The sequence below is a fragment of the Drosophila subobscura genome, chromosome A (genome assembly GCF_008121235.1).
Source record: "Drosophila subobscura isolate 14011-0131.10 chromosome A, UCBerk_Dsub_1.0, whole genome shotgun sequence".
In the NCBI taxonomy this organism is placed as follows: Eukaryota; Metazoa; Arthropoda; class Insecta; order Diptera; family Drosophilidae; genus Drosophila; species Drosophila subobscura.
This window is the reverse complement of record NC_048530.1, coordinates 7,271,055-7,292,800: the sequence shown is the minus strand read 5'-3', so window position 1 is coordinate 7,292,800 and position 21,746 is coordinate 7,271,055. Positions and strand designations below refer to the sequence as shown.

The 21,746-nt window shown below is 44.1% G+C and overlaps 1 protein-coding gene across 2 annotated transcripts in view; it reads left to right on the top strand.

Moving 5' to 3' along the window:
- The first annotated feature begins 6,520 nt into the window (after positions 1-6,520).
- LOC117903121 (activating transcription factor 3) overlaps positions 6,521-21,746 on the top strand; it is a 40,804-nt gene continuing 25,578 nt past the window's right edge. The window contains exon 1 of one of the 2 annotated variants that reach the window (XM_034814952.1): positions 6,521-7,502. The gene's annotated coding sequence lies outside the window, so the exon portion shown is untranslated. The remainder of the gene's footprint in view (positions 7,503-21,746) is intronic. The other variant, XM_034814960.1, reaches the window with a different exon arrangement.

The following is a 21,746-nucleotide window of genomic DNA, read 5'->3' as shown; positions in this document are numbered from 1 at the left end:
ATTATTCGGCGAATATCTTTGGCAGCGGGCAAAAAGTATTCCAGTAATCCGATCTATAATTCTGTTTCCCGACAAATATATCTCAGAGATGAGAGATATCGAAGGCACATAAGATGGGTCTACCAATTGGTAGGATTTTTCGATTCACTTCAATGAAAGTCCAAAATGTCAACCCTCTCGCTCGCCCAAAAGGATGTGTATTTCCACGAGGACTTCCTAGTCCTAGGACATTAGTCCTTCATTAAAAGAACTTCGTGGGGAAATTGTTGGCTAGGGCTAGGTCGCTGGCTGGCTGGCTGGCTGACTGACTGGTTGACTGGTATGGCAATCGTTTGTTTGTCGCCATCAACCACATGGCAGGGCCTCAAATCACAAACGCAAATATGCGCCCGTCCCCGGGCTTTTCAGACTTTTCACCTTTTGAGCAAATGATTGGGCAGGACTCTGTTGTGCTCTGTATCCTGTGTCCTGCGTCCTTCGAGTGTTTGAATTAATTGCGTAGCGCACGCCCGCCTGGCGGCGACCACTGGACGGACACGGACCCAGAAACCCAAAGTAGCCTAGAGAGAGAGAGAGAGAGAGTGAGAGGTCGGCCACCCCACACAATAAATGAGTTTATGTCCTAGTCCTAGTCGCAGTCCACTGCTGGCGTCGGTTGTAGTCGCACATCCGCAGTCCTCCTCCTGCCTGCCAGTCTCTGTCTCCCCCTCTCACCCTCTATCTGTATGGGTGTGTAGGGTTGGTCCTTGGTCCCGTCCGCTGGGCGAACGCGTGTTGCTCGGAGTAGAGTCGTTCGAGTACATAAAACTGGCGCCACAAGTCTGCACACAAAATGGCGGCCCACTTGGCCCGGGGGGCGCCCACCGCCGCCTGGCAATGTCTCCATCGGCGTGGCGTCGTCTCCCTGCTCCAGCTGCACCTCCCCCCGGGGCCTGCTTTATTATACAATCGTAATTTCGTATCGTAAAAGCGGGCGTCGAAAAAATGTGAAAGAAAGTTTTCGTGTTGCGTGCAGGACTCCGGTTCCATGGGTCTGGGTCTGGTGTTTTTTTTTTCTGTTTTATTTTTTGGGTAGCTTTTGGTACTAGGGAGAGAGGCGGGAAATGGAGGCAGCAATCGATACGGATATGGTAGATCCTCCAAATGGGAGCAGAGTTTCGCTTTCAAGGTATGTGTGCCCCTCGGGTGTGGCTCCTCCTTTTGACCATGTCTCACTGTCTCCTGTCCTGTGTGTGGCCTGTGTGTCCTGTCAAATCGGAAAATGGGTCACCAGTTCCCAACTGTCGTTGGTGGCTGCCTCTTCTCTATTCTGTCTGCTGCTGGCCCATCGCTTGGCAGTCGCTTAATTTCGAATGGAAGTTGTTGGAGCGAGCAGCGCCCTTGGCTTGTGGCTGTGTGGCTCTCGTGCTTGGGTGCTATGTTATTGATCCGCTTTTCCCAGGAAAGCCCAACCCGACCCCCTACACGACGAGCTCCTCGCGTGCCGCTGCTGCTGCCCACAGACAATAATGTTTTCCTTGCACATTGCACGAGAAAAGTTCCCTGCCAACCAGCGGCCTGGAGAGTGGGAGGCACAGGTCAAGCATCTCCACCGCCTATTGGCTATACGGTCCTTGGCTTTGTGGTTTTTTTTTTTCTAGGTAAATGCAGCAGCGATATCAGCGCAAAGAGTCAGCCCCCATTCAGGCAATTTCCCATGAATCAAGCCACTACTATTTGAACATCCGAAACCCGCTGGAGGCACATATCACTCTTTTTTGCGTACATTGCAGTCGATTCGATTCGTCATCTGCCTGAGGGCTCTATGACTCTCAACAGGAAGATCTTTGCGTGGGACTTGAAACATTTAAGCAACGAAATTCGAATAGAAAGAGGTGCAGCTGGCATTCACTTCAAGAGCAACAGCTGAAGTCAGATATACAAGCCAAAGATTATCATGGAAAGATCTCTCAGAGATTATCTAAGCGAGATACAGAGATGGAGATGTGCTTTTGACATCTGATACATTCCTGGCATAGCTGCGATATCTATGTACATTGAGGACGCTATCTTCCATGCACTTTTCTTTACATTTACATTGTAAATAGTGGGATTCGTCATACGGGCCTTTCCTCTGAAACGAATCTCCCACGGAATATGGCCAAGTTTTCATTTTTTGTTTTGTTCTTTTATGGGTCTTGCGTGCGCAATAAAATTGCAGTGCGGCATGCGGCATGCAGCGCGGATGCACGTAACATACCCCCAGACAATGTGGCACATTGTAGGAAAACTTTTTCAAATTATAACCATCCAAGCTACCAATCGAATTCAGTTCTCTGTTGAGAGATCGCCTCTCATCGAGTGATTTATGCCTGCCCGTCATTGAAACTCGTTGGGCATTAAGATGTTATGTTGTTGCCAAGTTGCCACCAAATCGAATATCCAAATACCCACCAAAATAATCATCAATAACCCGCTGCTTAGTGGCTTGAACTTGGGGACAGGTTAAACATTTGGCCATCGACCGTGTCGTTTAACCCGCAAGCAACAATGGCTCCACTCCTCTCCGCTCCACACGGACGTGTTAATCTGCGGAACATTGCTTTTCAATTTCTATCAGACGACAAGCGAGTGTTGGTTCGGCTCGGATCGGATCGGATCGGTTTGGTTCCGATAGATAGTCGTTGTTCGGGGTACTGGACTGGCATGCGGAAAAACAATATCCAAAATCGAATATCGAAATCCACAAACAAGCGACACAAACAAAGTAGTTGGGGGACATCAAAAGAAAGAAAGATCTGCTGCCACAAATACTCTATGCTGATTATAGGCATGTGTTCTGCGTCATGCGGCAGGGCTCCTCGGTTGGCTCGAGCGTTATAAGCTTCGGTTTGGGATCGTCTTGGGCCACCTAATGGTCCGAATATATGTAAGTGACACATTATTTACATAGTTGTTTAAGCTTAAGGAACTTTAGGGGCAGCTTCTGCTCAAAATTAAGCAACCCTTTGAAAGGGAATGGCATTGGCCTCTCTAGGGTCTGAGCCAAGACAAAGACAAACCCAGTAGCCAAGTAGCCACGATCCAATGGAATGAACTCAGACCCCAGACATAGACTCTGCTCGGGTGTAAACAACTCTCAAACAAATGAGTGTCCAGAGATGTAAACGAATGACAGACAATCGACGGCTGCCGCTGCTGCTGCCGGAATGGATCGCTGGACAAGACAATCTTATGGCTGGTGATCTGTCAAATATTTCGGCAGCTCCACACCCAAGACTCTACCTCACCACACACAGTGGGTACTTGTTATTGTCGTAGTCGTCGTCGTCGTCGTGTGTGTTCTGGTGTCTAGGAGGGGGCTTGGCATTGGACACTTACATGATAGATAAATCAAGAGAGACAAAGCGAGGGCTGATCGATGACTTGGACGGAGACTCGAGCGTCGAGTGCCTGTTCCTGGCCCTGATCTTACCCAATCGATTAGCTCATCCGTTTAGTATTTCCGGCTGCATTGGGCTCCCGGTGATCAGTGATCCGTGCATATATTAGATTTCGACTCATCACCCCCTGCACACTGCGCCGCCTACAAATGCATATAGTAGATGGATCCCCATGGATCGTCCGATCGATCAGTATGCAAATTTTTGAGTTTTATTTTTGCTTTATGCGACACTATTTCAATTTGTTGCTAATAATTGCCCACAAAGTCATTCGCTGTTTATTGCAGTTTTTGCAGTGCCACATGGCCCGTGGGGCTAACAGGGGGTAGTGGGGTTTGCTGGTGAGTAACAAAGAAAAGCCATTAAATTATTATAGCTGCTGCTTCTGAGGAGGAGATGGTGGAGGAGGAGGCGAAGGGGGTAGGAGGCATCAAAGGCAGCGGTTCGACCCACAAAAAAGCCCCAGGAGAGCCTCTTCTCCTCTCAGGGGCTGTCAGTGTATCTGCTCTTTCCCAGTGAGGTCTGCGCAGTGTGGGGTGGCTTCACTTTCTCTTCACGTCGAAGTGTGTCCCTGAACCATGGATATTTCTGAGTTATTATTATTTCACCCATAACTGCCGAATCTTAAAATCTTTGTCGAATTCAGTTTAGTGTCCCACTTCCCTTTTGGAGCTACATAATTCCGAGTTCATTCTTTCTCTAGTTCTCTCTTCGAATTCTTTTACCCATTTCCACATGGATAATTTCAGAGTATTCAAAGTGCGGCCTTGTACTAATTTGGGGTGGGTGGTAGTGCAGCTACTGCTGCTGGGTATCAATAAGGCGACCCCGCGACCCAGACGGCTCTTAAACTGTTGTTCAGTTGATTTTTTTTACGGCTTTCGTTAGTTTTTGCAATGATTAATTTTTATTTGCATATAGTACATATGCATGTACATATTCATGTATGTATGTATGTACGTAAATACATATGTATGTATCAAATGCTATTGAAATAGCTTGTGGATACCCTGGCCAGTGCAGGGTATATCTGTCGATTGCTCTACTCTCTCGACACCTGGCGGATCTCTAATTGCAGTAGTCTACTCTTCTGTGTGTCAATTCAGATGAAGCTTGAACTCGAACAGGGTATCTGTTGGGTCGACTAATCTCCTTTTTCGTCGTTCCTTTTACATAACACTTTTTTTGCATTTCATTACAGTAAAATTTTTAGCTCTGAATTTTACTGCCTGAAGAATACAAACATACATACATATGCATGTACATACATATGTACATGAAGAGGGTTTTGTGGTGGGTGTGACTGTTGGGAGAGGAAAATCAGAAGAGACATAGAGAGGGAGACAGAGAGAGAAGGCGAGACTATATGGGTGATGGCTTCTCCCACTGCAGGCGGAGATTCTTTAATAGGAGAACAGCAGCCGGCGACGGCTGCACTTTCTTCTGCGGCACTCTTTTTGTTTTTTTTTTGGGCACGCTTTAGGCATCACAGCTGCTGCAACAATTTCCATATGCCTGGCCCGTTGGCCGCTGCCTGCCACTCTTAATGCTCTTTTCATTCCTTTATAAATTCGCCATTAGATAGATGCCAACAGCGACGCCGACGGCGACATAGAACTTTCTGCCGCCTGCTTCCTCCGTGGGTTCTACTGCTCCCTATTGTTGTTGTTGCTGGCTGCCTGCTGCTAGCCACAGAGCCGACGACGACTACGACACCGCTTCTATTGGGGCCAAGCAGCCAATCGGCTGAGGGATGACGTGATCGCCAGCGTATGGGGACAGCGCGTGATGCGAGCAAGTGTCTAAAAATAGCCGCATCTATACCATTCACTTGATGAAGCGACCCGAGCCGCGAATCGGCAAATCGAGCCGAAGCTAACTGTTAGCTTTCGCTTTTCGTCGCTTCGTGTCTCGTTCGTACGTTTGGTGGTCGGTCGCGTGGAAGCGTGAGTGGGACAAACAAACTTTTGCGAAACGAAAGAAACGCATGGAAATGGAATTGTTTCGCTCTCCCGCTCTGTCTCTTTCTGGTGCTCTCACGCTCTTTGCATGGCATTTGTTATTGTTTTGCGTGCGCTTGTTGCCGGCGTTTCGTTGCGCTCTCCATCGTTTGCCGGTCTCCCTCGAACACCCTCGCCATTCCCCTCTCTAAAGTTTGAGTTTAAACTTTAAAGTGTTAATGGAAAAGCGGTGAGGCGGGGTCGGCAGCGACACTCCTTGGTTGCGCTTTGTGCGAAGGAAGGTAGAATCAGCGGTGCGTCTGCCTCTGCGTCTACCTCTGCCACCCACCACGGCAGTCGCTGATAACACCCAATGTAATCAGAATTGTTGCTGCCCGCTCTTATCAGGCGCTCATTGCGGTTTTCCTGCCGCCCAGCGACATAATGTGTCCATGGACTACCGCCCCCGACTCATTTGTGGCACACATTTGTTGCACCACTGCCAGCCACAGCCGGCTGCGCAAGCCGCTTAAGCTCTCTCGCTCTCACCGCATAAAAAACATTTTCAAGGTCACGGCACCGCTGCCGACGTCGCTGCATTTGAAATGCGTGTGCAGCAGCGGGTCGCTCGTCGTTCCACAACCAAAACGTTTCGTCAGAAACAGAGAGAGAGAGAGCGCTGGCAAGAGGCAACCACAGTGGGCACTGGCGGGTCAGTCACAAGGTCGGTCTCCCCAAATATACCAAAATAACTGATAAGAGCGGGCGCTATTTTCGTACCCTGATACCTCCCCCCAGGTTAATCGATCGCCTGTCAGATCACCCTCCCGCCCACAGCCAAACCATGCAAATGATTCGTTTTAAAGAGGCTTCCACTGTACTCTGGTCGTGCACATTTTCGGATATCTTCGGCTGCCGTTCCAATTCCATTTCCATTCCATTCATGAGCCCAGCGGCTTAGCCCAACGGGGTTGTGCTCTTATTAGACCCCCTGAGTGACGCCACTGCTTGATGTTTGCGGCTCGTTTGTTTATGTGTTTGCCCGGGGCCCGATCCCATGCGTTCCGCCAAAGCCAGGCGGCGCGTCCGCCAGACAGTGCGACCGACGCTTTTTCAGTACTTTGCGTGTTTCAGACTCGAACGAAGCAGCAGTGCGCCCGTCGTCCGCCCCGCCCCGTCAACTGGTCAACAGTCCGGTCTACCCCGTCCCCCTCCAGCAGACACAACCCACCACGAAAGCCAAACGGCGACCGACGACGTTCTTATTAGATTTTATAGCGGCGCTCCGACTTTGCGACTTAGAACGGGGCAGAGAGCAAAGAGCGGGAGAGCGACACTCTCGGCCGCGCCTTTTGCCCGTTTCGTTTTCGTTCGTTCGTTTTTTCGTTGTTCTCGCGCGGCGTTAGAACAGCGCTGCCGCAGCCGCTGTCTCAGTCGCAGCTGGCGCCGCTGCCGCCAACTGACTTATTGGCTTTAAGCGAATTCGAACGTTGCTCGAACTTTTATTTCAACGTCAGGTTTCGTCGGGAAAGCAACTCTGAAACTGCCGCCCGAAAAGCGCTGCCCGAAAGCAGATTCCAAAACTTGAAAAAGAGAGAGAGAGTGGCAACTCCCCCCAGAAAACGCCGTGGCAGCCCTCTCCCGCGCGCGTTACCCCCAAACCCCTTCTTACAAAACAAAAAAAAACAAGAAAAAACTGAAGATCAAAATCGGGAATACACCTTACTAAAAGAGAGATATATATTTACACACAAGCACACAACAGATGATCGATCGTACAATTATTTTTTTAAAGTGTTGAATCCACAAAGTGTTATAACAACAACAAATAACAACAACAACTACCACAAAATGCCTTACAACAGCGTCACGCTTTAGTGTCATAAGAGTATCAGTGCCACAAGTGAGAACCAAACCCCTACTCCCTTATCTTTTCCCGAGCCACCCCCCTTCCAAAAAGTTACCACACAACGGTGTGCCGCGTGCCCCCAAAAGAGAACCGACCGCAAACAGGTGTTTTCCCCCGCATACGCTGGAGTATACACAGTGTTGGTAAACGGCCAGCAGTGTTGGCGGTGGCAACATTAACAGCAGCAGCAGCCATCATACATCACACCATCAAGGGAATCCTGCAGAACAGGTGAGCAATCAGCAATGGGAATATCCCTAAAGTTATGTGTCCTCTAGGAACTACGTGACTTTTCTCACATGTTTGCCGCCGCCGATCCACCGCAAAACATTATCGCAAATTGCTCGCGAATAAACAAGGGGGGCCATACGGTTGCCTCCCCGAACCCAACCCAACGCACACATTCACACATTCATTCAGCCGCCAGCGTTGCATTTACCATCTCGTGATTGTGGTTGGCAGTTGGGGAAAGACCCCTTAAATCAACGACCGGTCTGGGGAGGGCGCAGTGTCTAAAGGTTCTCTAAGTTCACGAGTGCATTTTCACCATTGAAGAGAGCATTCATTGGGACTTCATTGGGAATAATTCATTTATTCAAGAATGAAATGCGGATTCGAAAGAATTCATTAATGAGTCCTACAAAGACTTCTCTCCTTTCTTTGAGAGGGTCTGAAGCTACAGATACAAAGTGGGGGCATAAATGCATGCATAGATACAGATACACGTACAGACGGAGGTAGCCACACGCTCGTTTCTTCGGCCAAAAAAGGTTAACAGGTGTTTTGCCTCATTTCGCACGCTTCTTTCTACGCTGCTCTGTCTGTCTGCAGACAGACCCCCTTTGCTACAAACAGATACAGATACACAGATGCATTAATACAAAAGGGGGAATCGTATTTAATGGAAATGGAAATGGCAAGTATCTAGAACCATTGCCAATTGGATTTATGGATAATTTCACTTCCACTCTCATACTCGAAAATGCATTCATTTAATAAATATTTGTATGTTCCACCCCCGAAACCCTTAACCCTGCCACCCCCCAAAACCCTTAACCCGGCAGCCCTGCCAACCCCCAACCCTGAACCCCCAAAGAGAAAGAAGCCAACTCCCAACCCCCATTCTTTCTGCTGACAGAGGCCAAAGGACTTACTTATCCCAAATCGTTGTGGCCCGCGCGTTGCGCATTTTATCGCAAAGAGAATTTATGCCACGAATTGCGGAAAATGCCACACCCCTCTCTCTTTCTCTCTCATTCTCTGGCGCACACACACACACACCCATAAAGGGGGTTGGGGGGCACAGCGCAGTGTGTGGCATGTACAATGTATGGGCTCTGTGCCGCCGTCGAACGAATCTACGAATCTTTTTGGATGTGCGAGGGAATGAATGATTCCCATTGTTGGCAGGCAGGCAGCAGTACCCGACCCCCCTTCAAGGGAGGAAGAGTCCAAGACGCAGTAGTTACTGTTACTGCGATGAACGGCAAAGGGAAGCTACCACATGTGTGGCTGTGTGGATTCCATCTTTCAAATGAAAAAGTCACAAAAATTACACATTTAGTGCGCATCGAAGGCTTTTTGTCTCGAATCTCTCCTGAGCAGAAGAGTTCTTTTATTCATTCATTCATCCATTCAGCCTGTATTCATTCTGTATTCATTGCAAAGATTCATGAGACTGTCAAAAAGTCATCTAACGCTTCTTTTCCTACGACACAAAACTGTCAAAAGTTTATGCAGACATTTTGTGAATACGAATTTCGAAAGCAAATACACATGACTTTTTCAAAAACCAAAAAGCAATGAAAATTGTCGTCAAAGTAAACATCATCGCAAATCACACATCTCTCTCTCTCTCTCTCTCTTCCTCCGTTGCTGTGTGTAACGGCAGCATGTGGCAAATGTGTAAATATTTCAACAGATTTTACCAATACTCTCAGGGCGGTCTACTGGGAGGTGCAGCCAGTCATTGCATCAACAAGTACGATCCGATTTATGCAATGGAATGAAAGGAAATGGCATAAGGGAAGTAAACTAAAGTTTAGGGATTGATGGAAATTGAATAAAATGAACTCTAAAGGATTCCAGAAAGAATAGGAATCGAGTCTTAGAGGGAAAGTCATTGAAATGATTGGCAGAATGTGGTCACACATTTTTGAATGGACTTATTCCTCTATCAAACGAAATGATTGAATGAAAAAGACAGCCATCCGAATCAAAAGAATGACTGCTCATGGAATACTGATTGAATATTGATTGATTTTCTACCTTCGTATGAGCCCAAAATTTTAAGAAAAAGAACTACCAAAGAAAATATTGATACAAATATTTGAGTGGAAGACCACTTACTACCTCGTAACAGCTGTAATTATTGTCTTTTAAGTCAATAAGGGATTGTTAGTAGTTGGGTTGTTGGTGGATGAATCTTTAATCACTCGACGTCTCGACTCCCCGCCCCGTTCTATAAAATATGTTCAGGCAAGAAAAGGGTCTGGGGTCGACCCGCATCTCTTCGCGGCGACCCTTACCAATCGTGCAATCAAGCCTTAATTCGTTCCAATTCATTGTTTTTTTTTTGTGTTCTTGTTTGGGCAAATTCATTAACCAATTTATGTGGCACCCATTTGCCATTCCCCTATTCCCATTCCCCTTTTGCCATTCCCGTTTCCCAATCCGATATTCGATTCCCCATTTCACCCACGCGCTTTCTCCGAGGCGTTTTGCTGTTTGTTTTTTTTTTTTTCGTTGGAAATTTGTATGCATTTTGGTTTTGGCTAACGAGTATTTTATTTATATTTTTTAAGAGTATTTTATTGTACATACAAGTATATACACACATACACATAGTATATTTTTATGTACATATGTATGTTTACTTCGTTTCGAGAGAACCACTTTAAGGCGGGGCGGAGCGGAGCGAGCGGACCGGGCTTAGTCCGGCCACGGGAATAGGAATAGGAGGAACGGCAGTGGCGGCAACGGCGGAGCGAAGCTCTGGCCAAAAGCCAAAAGCCAAAAGCCAGTAACCGGTTTGCCATTTGTCAACTCAGTCGTCGACAGACAGACAGTCGAAAATGCGATACCGAGTAGCCGTAAAAAGCTCTTCACAAATAATAACTCTCTTCCTTTTTTTGTTACAAGAAGAACTAACTGAGAACTGGGGAATACCCTATCTTGAAAGGAATGAAGTAGGGATGTTCCTCATAAATTTCACATTCAATAGTTCTGGATCCAAAGATTTATCTCTACTTCCAATGAAATTTACTTAGATAGTTTTAGAAGAATATTCTGATTGTATGAACATTTAACGAATTAATTTTTTTGGTTACCATTTGAACTATCCAAAGAGGAGCTCCTTCGACGCAGTAACAGATTATGTTCCTTCTGGGATATGGGATACGCCCTTTCCATTCATTCAAAGAGGATCATTCAGACGCAGTAACAGCCTTGGCCCCTAAAACACCCAGTCGATTCCAATACATTCCCCCCGTGGAACATACATACATATGTACATGGACAGAGCACGAACAATACAATGTATTTCCCTGTTCCTCAGTTCCATCGTTCCACCGCCCAATATGTTTTTCTCCCTCTTCCCCTCTCTTTAACAAGCTCTTTTTCTTTTCCCCAAATGTTTTGCGTATAACCTTTTGCCTTAACCTCTCTTTGCCCACCCTGCCCCACTTCGCCCGCTCTTCTACTCTATAACATTCACTATCTCCATCTTTGTCTGTCTTTTTCTGCATCTCTTTCCCTCCCTGTCTCTGGTGGTGGAACATTTTGTTTGTTGTTTGTTTAATTTTTTTTTATTGTTTAAAATTCATCACGAATTTTATTTTGTTGTGCGTTCTGTTTCTGTTTCTTTTTTTTGTTTTTGCTGTTGCTTTTTTATACAACTTTTTTTTCCATTTCGTTTGTGTTTTTTTTTGTTTTTTATGCTTTTGTGGCGCTGCCGACGTTGACGTCGCGGTCGCTTCTCCGTCGTCGTCGTCTTCTAACCTTGAAGCACATTAAATATTGTTGTTGGTTTTTTTTGGTTTAGTTTTCGGGGTTTGTTTTTGTTGCTGTTTTTTCTGTTTCTTGTTGTATTCTGATTCTGATTTGTATTATTGTTGTTGGTGTTGCTCCGGGAGTATGCCGAAGAATTGTGTACTCTTCCCAAAAAATATACGTACAGAAAATACATTATTGCTTTTCTAGAACAGTTCCTTCTGCCTGAAGCCCCATCTCCAAGTAAACAAAATAAAACTCAATATCTACATATACCAGCTGATGGATCACAGAGATCACTTGCGCTGTAAAAACTTTTAAAGCGACCCACTATGGAAGGAAAGAGTATCAGAACAAACGGCAATATCCAAAAAGTGTGTGTAATACTAAAAAGTGTAGAAACAAATAGTATATACAATACATACAAACATGTGTGCATACATACAGTTGTGTTCAATGAAATAGTAGTGCCGCGCCACACAATTTTCACAACTATTTTTGAGACCCTTCCAGTCTTTCGAATTGAACAAGTGATACCTTTTTGGAAAGCCTGAAAAGTACACATTAGAACCCAGAAAGAATCCTGGAACATTTGCATTCCATCTTCTTGTTTTACATGACTTAAGAAAAATACCTATACAAAATGCTGTTCAATAAAATAGTAGTGCTGGGTGCAAGTATTAAAAAAAAATTAAAAAACAAATTAAATCAATTCAAAAAAGTTACCATCAGTAAGCTTAGTTTATATATTGAATATTTTGATGAAAGAAATGTTTGAATATAGCGGTACCTTTGTTTTTGCAGCGTAGAAGTAATCAATGAACGGTCCAATATGGGAGACTTTAGAATTCGACTAAAAACTAAAATCAGGAGGTATAATGAAATTCAAAACTAATTTGAATGTGCTTTTACTGTTATATTAAATAGTTTAAACTAAAAGAAGCACCCTGAAAAATGATTTTTTATGCGAAAAAATAGTCTTTTAGTAGAAGGTCGAAGATGGTTGAAGGCAAGATAAAGGTCTTCAATATCCTCAAAAGTTATGAAAACAATTTTATATCGCTCTGAAAGTGTTTTGATAGTTAATACACGACTGATTACACATTATTTAGTTGCAAGAGGTCCCCGGAAGCTACGCGTTTGAAAATAAAAGCACATGGGTACACGACTCATGTTTTGAAAAATGAGGACATGAGGCATGTGGACTGGGCCGTGTCACAGTCCGAAAAATACTTTTGACAGATGAGTGTAAAGTTGTTTTATATGGTAAGAAAGACTCAAAAGAATATGTTTCGTGTTCACAGATATCTGATAACTGCCCAAATTCTTGAAAAAAACAACATTGGGCATGTTGGGTTGACCCTTATGGGCTTCAGCCCATATAAACTCTTACTTCCTAGCCTTATACTGACGTATTTCATAAAGTGGTGTGTGCCAACATACTTTTTAATACAATACAGTAATATTACTATTGAAAAATGCCTATCAAAAGGATCTGTCATCAAGATAATGATCTGAAACACGCAAGAAAGCTCGCTAGGAATGGAATTTTATCCGAAGAGGTCGACACTTTTCCATGTCTTGCTCAGTCTCTAGACCAAAATCCCAACGAAATCTTATTGTAAAATGTGAAATGTGTTATTACTATTACAAATCCGTCAACCAGAGCACAGTTTTGCCAAGGTGTTTAAGAATTATAGTCTCAGATCTTATTTAAGCTTGGGCAGTACCTTATTTACACATGACAGGTGGGCGTAAGGCCATAGTGAAAACAAATTTGATTAAAAACTACATATTAAACCTCAAGAAACATATAGAACATGAAACATATGCACTAATTCCAGTTTCGTTGTTTTTTTAAATTTTCTAAAAAAACACTACTATTTTATTGAACAGCATTTTGTATAGGTATTTTTCTTAAGTCATGTAAAACAAGAAGATGGAATGCAAATGTTCCAGGATTCTTTCTGGGTTCTAATGTGTACTTTTCAGGCTTTCCAAAAAGGTATCACTTGTTCAATTCGAAAGACTGGAAGGGTCTCAAAAATAGTTGTGAAAATTGTGTGGCGCGGCACTACTATTTCATTGAACACAACTGTATGTACATACATACATACATAAATATGTATGTACATATATTCCATAGAAGAAAAAGACGAACTAAATAAATTAAAACAAAATTTCATGTGGGGTCGGGTTTTCGCGTCTTTTCCCCTGCCCTCTGCTCCAGCTGCTGCTTTTCCTCTTTTCCTCTTCTTCGTTTTAGTTTTAGTTTTTTTCGGTTTAATTGTCGAATTTTCGTTTCGTTTCGTACGGATACCCTTTACTTATGGAAGACAGCTAGAGGAGGGTATATTGGGTTAATGGAGAAAAGAAAAACAAACAAAAGGCTTACAGATCTTCCAGAAGCTTTAAGGAAAGTCGAAAATAGAAAAAAATAATCATTGGTACATATGTACATATGTATGTACATAAATACATATGTAATGGATAATAAAAACTGACAGTGAGCTGGTTGTGGGATGCAGGCAGTACGGCATTAATAGGTTTGAAGGGTATCTGTTCGGTCGTACCCACTCGTTTCTTTATATTCGTATTCGTTCTATGGCATTGCGTCTAGGCGTTGTGTCTCTGGTATGTACATACATATGTACATACATATATACGATATATCATTATTTTGTTGTAGGTTTTTGTATATTTTGTGTATTTGGTGTTGCTTTGTTGCTTCAAAAAATGACTTAATTGCAGCCATATGTGAGACCCGGCCCCGCCTGCCTACAGCCCCCTCGGTAGGCTCCTCTTTCCGCCTATTCTCCCCTTCTATTCCTCCTTTTGCCACTTCCTATAATTTTTTTTCTTTTCGGGAACTAGAAACTGGAAATGTGTCGTCGTTGCTTTTGGTTTTTGTGTCAACGTATTTACGCATTTCTTGGCTTTGTATCTGCCTCTCCTTCTGTATGTCTCTTGTATCTTTGTATATGTATGTATGTATGTATGTATGTATCTTTGTATCTTTTTGCTGCGTATGTGTGTCTAATTCTAATTTATTTTTCGCAAAAAAAAAACACATTCCTATAATGAGGGGGGCCAGGCCAAAAAGGAATCCAAAAACCGAAAACCGAAAATATTAGCCTTTCTCTATCTAACTCTGTATCTATCTCTCTTTCCCTTTGTCTACCTCTCTACCCACCTCGCTCTTTCTCTGTGCTTCTGCTTATCCGCTCTGCTTCTGCCTGCGCTGTCGTTTTTATTTATTTATTTATGCCCCTGGCTTTTATTCTTATTTTATTTCTTTCCTTTTTTTGTTTTGTTTTTGTTTTTTTGATCAATAAATTACGTTCCCGTTGACATGCCACCCCCTTGATTTTGGCACCCCCCTGACACTCTTTCTCAGTCTCCCTTTCCCCTTATTTCGCCTTCTCTGTCTCTCTCTTTTTTGGTCATTTCAATTGCTGCAACGGGCCGGGCGGCGGCGGCTCGTCATGCTCTGCTGCGCTTTAATGGCCCGAAAACTGTGGAAGAGACACACACAGGGGACGGGTGGGGGAGGGAGGGTGTTTGCCAGCAGAGGGCGACTTTTGCTTTCGTTGCACGTAGAATGAGCGACACACAAACAAAAATTCCCAAATTCAAATACGAAATTGAACTTGAAAAATGTTGTGGCTGGCGCTCGGCATCCCCCGGCTTCCCCTTCACCGCTCCCCCACTGCCTGGAAGCCACTTTCAAGCTTCAAGCTTGGAACAATCACAAAGCCGAGCTCTTCTCACGCTCATACCAAACGCAAAGATAGGGGGAGAAAGAGAGAGAATGTAAGATAAACATGTTTGGGAGAGAGAATCGGTTGGGTACCAGCGTGGGGGCCCATTAAAAAACCCAAAAAGTAAAAACTTGAGACTTGAATGTGGTGTTTGGCCCCCGTACATGCCTTTGTTGTGCCTCCTCTGCCTTTTGAATCAAAGCTCTAGAGATCGTGTAAAGCTGTGGGCGTGGCCCTTGGCCAGCAAATGCTTTTTGAGCGGGGCACCCCAAAAAAGGGAGATAGATACCCTACAAAAAGTATAGGAGGAATCGTAGGAAAAGAAACAGAAGGCAGGAAGAGTCGAGAAATTAGATTAAAGAATAAAAAGAGAGAATTCTAATAGAAGAAGAAGTACGGTATGGACGATTAAGTGATTTGGTGTGGAGAATCCCCCAAAAATTATTATTATTACTATTAAAACAACTCAAAACAAAAAAACTAACCCACCATCTGTTCCATCTGCCAAAAGTATTTCAGAGACGCATAATTACTTATAATTTCTATAATTGTAAAAGAGTTTTTCGGAGTAAATACAGTTCCAAGATATGTACACGATCGACAGATGACTGCCAATTTCGAATTCCTTCATCAATTTCTGCATCCATGAAGGAATATATGAATCACTAGCTTCAGTTTGTATTAGTCTTCTAGAGATAGAAATCAAAGGGCTGAAAGATGAAGAATCTTGAATCTTCTTCTAATGATTCGCATTTCCTACTCCATCTTCATCCTATGGTTATTAGTATCTTCAGATGTTAAGCATCATTTGTATGTGCAATCTTTTGGATATCTCTTGTTCCCAGTAATCTGTTAAGCCATCTCCTCCTTCACATAATGTACAAATGTATCCACCAGAAACATTTGTATGTATCTCTCTTCTCTCAAGACAAATGGCTGTGCAAAACTCATTAGAAGCTCGAAAACCGAATCCCCAAACCCCAAACCGAATCGCTAGCTGGCTCTGCCGCTCCGCTGCTTAATGACTTTCCGCTGCGATGGGCAGCATCAGAAGCAGCAGCGAGAGCGAGAGGGATGTAAAGTGGTAGGGAAGTTGCTGCCTGCCTTTTGTTGCTGGATGGAATGTGTGTTACGCTTTTTGATCCATAAAATCAGACACGAAATTTTTCAAACAGAAATTGCTAAAACACAAAAAAACGAGAAGAAACAAACGTTGGGTGGGATGCTCTCAAAAATGCTATAAATAATTAGAATATAATAATGGTTTTGCATCTTAATTATATAACAATTAAAGCGAATCCACCGCGTTCTGCCTCTTCTCTTTGAAGGTTAAATTCAGCTTGAAAACACTCTGGGAAAAACGCGCTTGGCGAACAATTTTGTACTGAAGCTTAATTTTTCATTCACCTCTGTTGTTGTTTTTAATTTCATTTTTGGGGATCATTTTCGGGGCAACTATATTTATTCGTAAAACAAAGAAACATTTTTGTGACAAAACAAATTGCTTTGCTGGAAAAATATGATTGTTCAGAGATACTGATACAGTTTCTGGGGGTGGGAAGTAGGGTTTTTGGATGCAGTTTCAAGGTCGCCGCAAGCATCAAAAGGCAATTTGTCACCTCATGTGCACATGGGAAAAAAGCCACACAAAAAACACAGCACACGATTATACGATGTATCTGTAGCTGTGCATCTCTCATTTATATCTGTAACTGTATTTGTATCTGTGGGCATCCAGGCCGATTCGCATTCGCATTCGCACAAAAAATTTCATTGCGCAATATAAAAATTGAACAACAACAACATTCACACACACACAGAGAAATTTAAATGGGTTCTAAAGGGGGGGAGAGCGTTAGGAGATGGGGATACTGGAAATTTAAATTGAAATTGAGCTTTTGAGATGATTTTAACATAACAGGTAATCCCCTCAGTAATCCCCTACAGAGCACGCCAGACGAGACACCGCAGCGCAACATCTGGAGGAGAGAGTCGCGTGCCTTGGAGGGGCAGGACGAGCAGATGGAGGAGAAGAAGGAGCAGAGAGTGCTTCGAAAATTAAATACGAATTTAGAAATTTTAATTGATTTTTCATCAAATTTTCGGATATTCTCGTGTTTTTGTTTAAAGGATATGTACATACGTTCTATTTGGTTGTTCCTTTTCTTTAACCTATCTTCATGTTAAACTCTCATGGGTTTTCTCGTGGCTGGGGGCAATCATTGATTGAATAATGCATAATTTTGTATGCAAAATATCAAGCTTACGCCGCATTGTCTGTATGGAATCTCTGCCCTCCCTCTCCCTTCTTTGCCTAGCACTTTGGAGGTGTGAATTTTTCGTTTTCTTTATCGTTTTGGATCTTCCTTCCTCTTTCTTTACTGTTTTGCCTCTTCTTTTTTGCTGTTGTCTTCTGTGGGTCTTTTGTCTTCGTTTCGTTTCGTTGCGCTCAGGCGCCAAAGACTTAACTTTGAACTTCAACAAACGACCAACAACAAAAGAAGTGTCGACAATGCAAGCTACTTGTGTGCTGTGCTGTACTGATGCTGCTAATACCCTGTACCTTGTCCGATCAATTATAACTTGAATCTGTAAAGATTTGAAAAATTTTCTTAGCTACGTTTGAAGTGTCTTAGGAAACAAAAGCGATCTTAGAGATCTCTGATAGGAGTTTTTTTTGATGGGGGCTAATCTTCATATTCACACAAAGTACTACCCTCTTCTGCAAATGGGTATATTCGTACTCGGTACTAAATATCCGTGTTCGAACAACTGAAAAAGTGAGCAATCAACAAACGAACGAACGAATCCACGAACGGTTCACCTTGTTCAAGGTCCAAAGAGCCACCAACCAAAAAGCCAAAGCCAACGCCGAAACACACAAAATAAATGCTGTTTTTGTTTCTAATTTGCATAGGGAAATTGAATGTTTAAACATTCTGCTGCTGTACGGAACAGAGCGGATCGGAGCGGAGAGCGTAATGAAACAAAATGAAGTGGAAGTGTGATTGCGGAGCGGAGCGGGATGGAATGAAGCGGGGTGATAAATGATTGCCAACAGCAGATTCCAAATGAAAGACTGAGAAAACTTCCTGCAAGGGGGGGGTGATAAGGTGTGCAACAGCAACAGGTGAAGGTAAAACGGTTAAGCGATCAAAGATAATTCCTTAGCCTCCACTCTGCTTTCTATGTGTTAAATGATGTGCCCCAGGGGCTTCTTCCCTTGCACTTCCTTTTGGCGGAGGTAACCATGTCAGACAGATCTCATTACATTCCCACCCTCTCTGCTACAGCCGCTGCCCACAGCTTGCTTTATCAATGATTCCCAGCAGCAGCAGCGCCAATGAGTGAAGTTAACGGCAGTTACGTTGGTGGCTGCGTGGCTGCTTTGGCTGCCTGCGACGCTGGCTGCACTTCCGTAGCTTTGCTTATGAGCCGACGACGTCGGCGCCCACGCTCGAAAGCCAAGAGGGTCTCCCGCTCTCCCACTCCTCGGCTCTCTCTCTATCTCTGCATCATCGGCTTGTGGTGTCTTTTGTGCAAGGTATATTCCGCAAGGAGGGTACGAGCACAGGTACCTGTTTCAAGTGCATTCGTGTGCACACCTTACCTTCTTGGGCTTCTCTGTTTTTTCATCTCTCTCTCTCTCTCTCTGTCTCTGCACGTGGGCTGCACTCTGTGCTGTGCACTAGTGTTGTTGCTTTTATTGCTGGTGGTTGGTGTTTTTGTATTAGCTTTGGTGTGTTGTTTTTTTTGTTTTTTGGCTGGTTTGTTGTTTTTGGTGGTGCTGCTGCCTTTCGGCCATATGGTGGCTCGCTCGCTCGGTCCACTGGCTTCGTGCTGGACATCCCACGGCGCGAATGACCTTCCACCGACATTGGGCACGTGTGCTGAGTTGGCTTTAGCTCCAGGAAATGGCATTATTCCTCGTCCTCCTGCTGCTGCTCCTTCTTCTAGGGTATATCTTTCGCCTGCTAATCATATTAATGCACTGCGCTGTGCGAACGACGAGGGCTTGGCCCCGACGAAGGTTGGGCTACTCCCTCTCCTCTCCACACTCATTTTCTCTGTCTCTTTGTGTCATCACTTTCGCTGTTGCTGTTGCTGTTGCTGCACATTGTCATTTATGGGTCACCGTTCCTGTTGTTGTTTTTTGTGGGTCATGTTCATCAGAGAGACCGAGACAGAGAGAGACAGGAACAGGGACTGGCGCTGGAGCTGGTAATATAATATGGTCAGGAAGTCCGGCGGGAATCCATTTTAATAGCGCCCGCCACTGTGGCTGCTCTCTGCCTCTGCTTCTGTTCTGGTTCTGCTTCTGTTCTGCTTCTGTTTGTGTACTGCTTCCTTCCGCTATCGCTGTCTCGGTTTCCCCTTTCCTTTTTTTTTCAGGCTGATCCGGCACCAATCCCACTGCCTTCTGCACTGACTTTCTTCGACTGTACTCGGCATTTTCCTAAACAAACGTATTTTTCGTGGATCTCTCTGTACTGCATTCAAAATAAGTTCTCAGCAAATAATTTATGCTTGGTTCGTCTTTCCATCCATCCTTTGGCAAGCTTTATGATTGATCCTGTTAGCCCCATTATTTACTTGCCAAATACTTTCTGTGGCCTGCCAACTTCTTTCATTTGCTGGATTATCGCTTATTCCATTCTTCTTTCTGCTGCCCTGCCAACTGGTTTTTGGCGTTTGCTTGTTTGCTGTTTGCTCTTTCTGTTGTTCATTCGCTGGCTGCCTTTTTCGCACAATGTGTACTCATTAGCACCGAAAAACACCAAAAAAAAAACAAACCAAAAACGTTAAAAAAACAACAGAAAACTGAAAATAAAAAGCAACTGGAAGTCGAAGCTGAAGCTGAAGTCGTAAGCCCCGACACCGACCCCGGAACCCGAGGCATAGGCAGCACCAGCACCAGCAGCAGCAGCAGCAGAACCAGCGCGTAGTCGTAGTCCAAGTTCCGTGCCCTCTCTGTTCCACTAATTAATTATGCCCCTGCAACGTGCCCCGTCATGGGGGTGTAAAATATATATAATTTTCATGTGTGTGTGCTTGTGTGTGTGTGGTAATGTATTTCAATGTTTGTTCTTGTGTTGTTTTTGCCGTTGTTGTTGTAGTTTTTGTTTTTTAGTAATTTAGTCGAAAGAAATTTGCATTGTATTTAGTTACCACACGCACATGGGTGGCCCCTGAGCAGTGAGCGTCGCCCTGCCCGACGTCTGCCTGTCTGTTTTTCCTGTGTGTGTATCCAGCAGATACATTAGCATAGATATCTATGGTATTATCCTTAACAGAACAACAGCTGGATCCTGGATCGTTGCAGGGGTTGTAGGTTTCCATAAGAGACTGTAACCCACCACACTTCTGTTTGGAAGTTATTTTGTACGTGTAAATTCCATTTCAAAACTGATCAAATCAAACCAAATCAATGCCTGCAGAGGTGCGCGAAGTGTCATGGGATCCTTAGTGCTGACTAACGACGGGATTTATCCACCAGCTGATCAACTATAGACATCAAAGAGCAGCCGCTTGACCAGCTGTTGGTTGGCGAAGGGAGGTCAGGGGGTCGTAGCTGTCGGGCCATGACTTAAAGCAATTTTGAATGTTCTACGGAATACGTGTATGCGTCGAGTATTTATGTACTTTTCGAGTCTGTAGGAATCGCAAGACTCCGCGAGTCGTAGTTTCTTTTTTGGTGCTTTTTTTCTCCACTTTTCGTGTTTGTCGAGATATGCAAATTAGCTTGTGGCCTTGGCGTGGGCGTTAAAAGCTTTTGTTTCTAACTTCGTTACACTTTGTTACTCTCTCGGCTGCTGCCTCTTCCACTGGCTTCACTCTGTGTCGTCGTGTCTCTCGGGCTGTGTGTCTGTGGGTGTCCGTCCCACTGTCGATGTGGGGGAGTATCTGTAGATATTTCTTCACTAGAAAAGAAAAATACGCCACTAAGTCCGCTTTGAAGCTTTTCTATTAGTCACAATCGAATCCACAATATGCTGCTGACACGCTGACCGATTTGGAGACTCCCAACTAAATGAATGAATGAATGAATGACCCCATCCTACACCCATAAGAGTCTCCATACCCCAGAGGGGAGGGGGCGCAGTTTGCATTCCCATTTCCAAAGGGGAGACTTTCAAATGGCCAGCCATAAGTCTTCTTTTGGGGCGCTGCCGCATTTCGTGGCACATTCTCCTCTTCTCCCATATGCCCTGCTGCTTCTTGCCGCAAAGAATAGTTGTATGGCCAAAGCCATTCTCATAAATTATTCAAAAAGCAAAAGCAAAAGCGCAAAAAAAAGCCATCCAAACGGGGAAATGAAAAATCAAATAAAAAGCAAACAAAACAACAAAAAGAAAAATTGTGATTTGGCCTCTTTGGTTCATTGGCATTTCATTTTGGCCATATTCTCTCTGGCACTTCCTACTCCACTCCACTTCACTTCACTTCATTTCATTCTACTCTTTCTACGAATGTATCTACATATATCTTGTTGTATCTTTCTCGCTGTCGTTCTGTGTTTCCATTCATTAGTGGGGAAACTAGTTTCTCTTTAGGCACTATTTTGTACTATTTCTTCATTTCTTTTTCCGTTTATTATTTGTTTGGCTTTGCTTCACAGCCACTGCCATAGATACAGATACTTCTGCGAGTGCCAGTACCCGTACCGGTGCCAGTATGAAGTCCGATTGTAGCTGTAGCTCGCTATTTGCTTTAGTATTTCCTC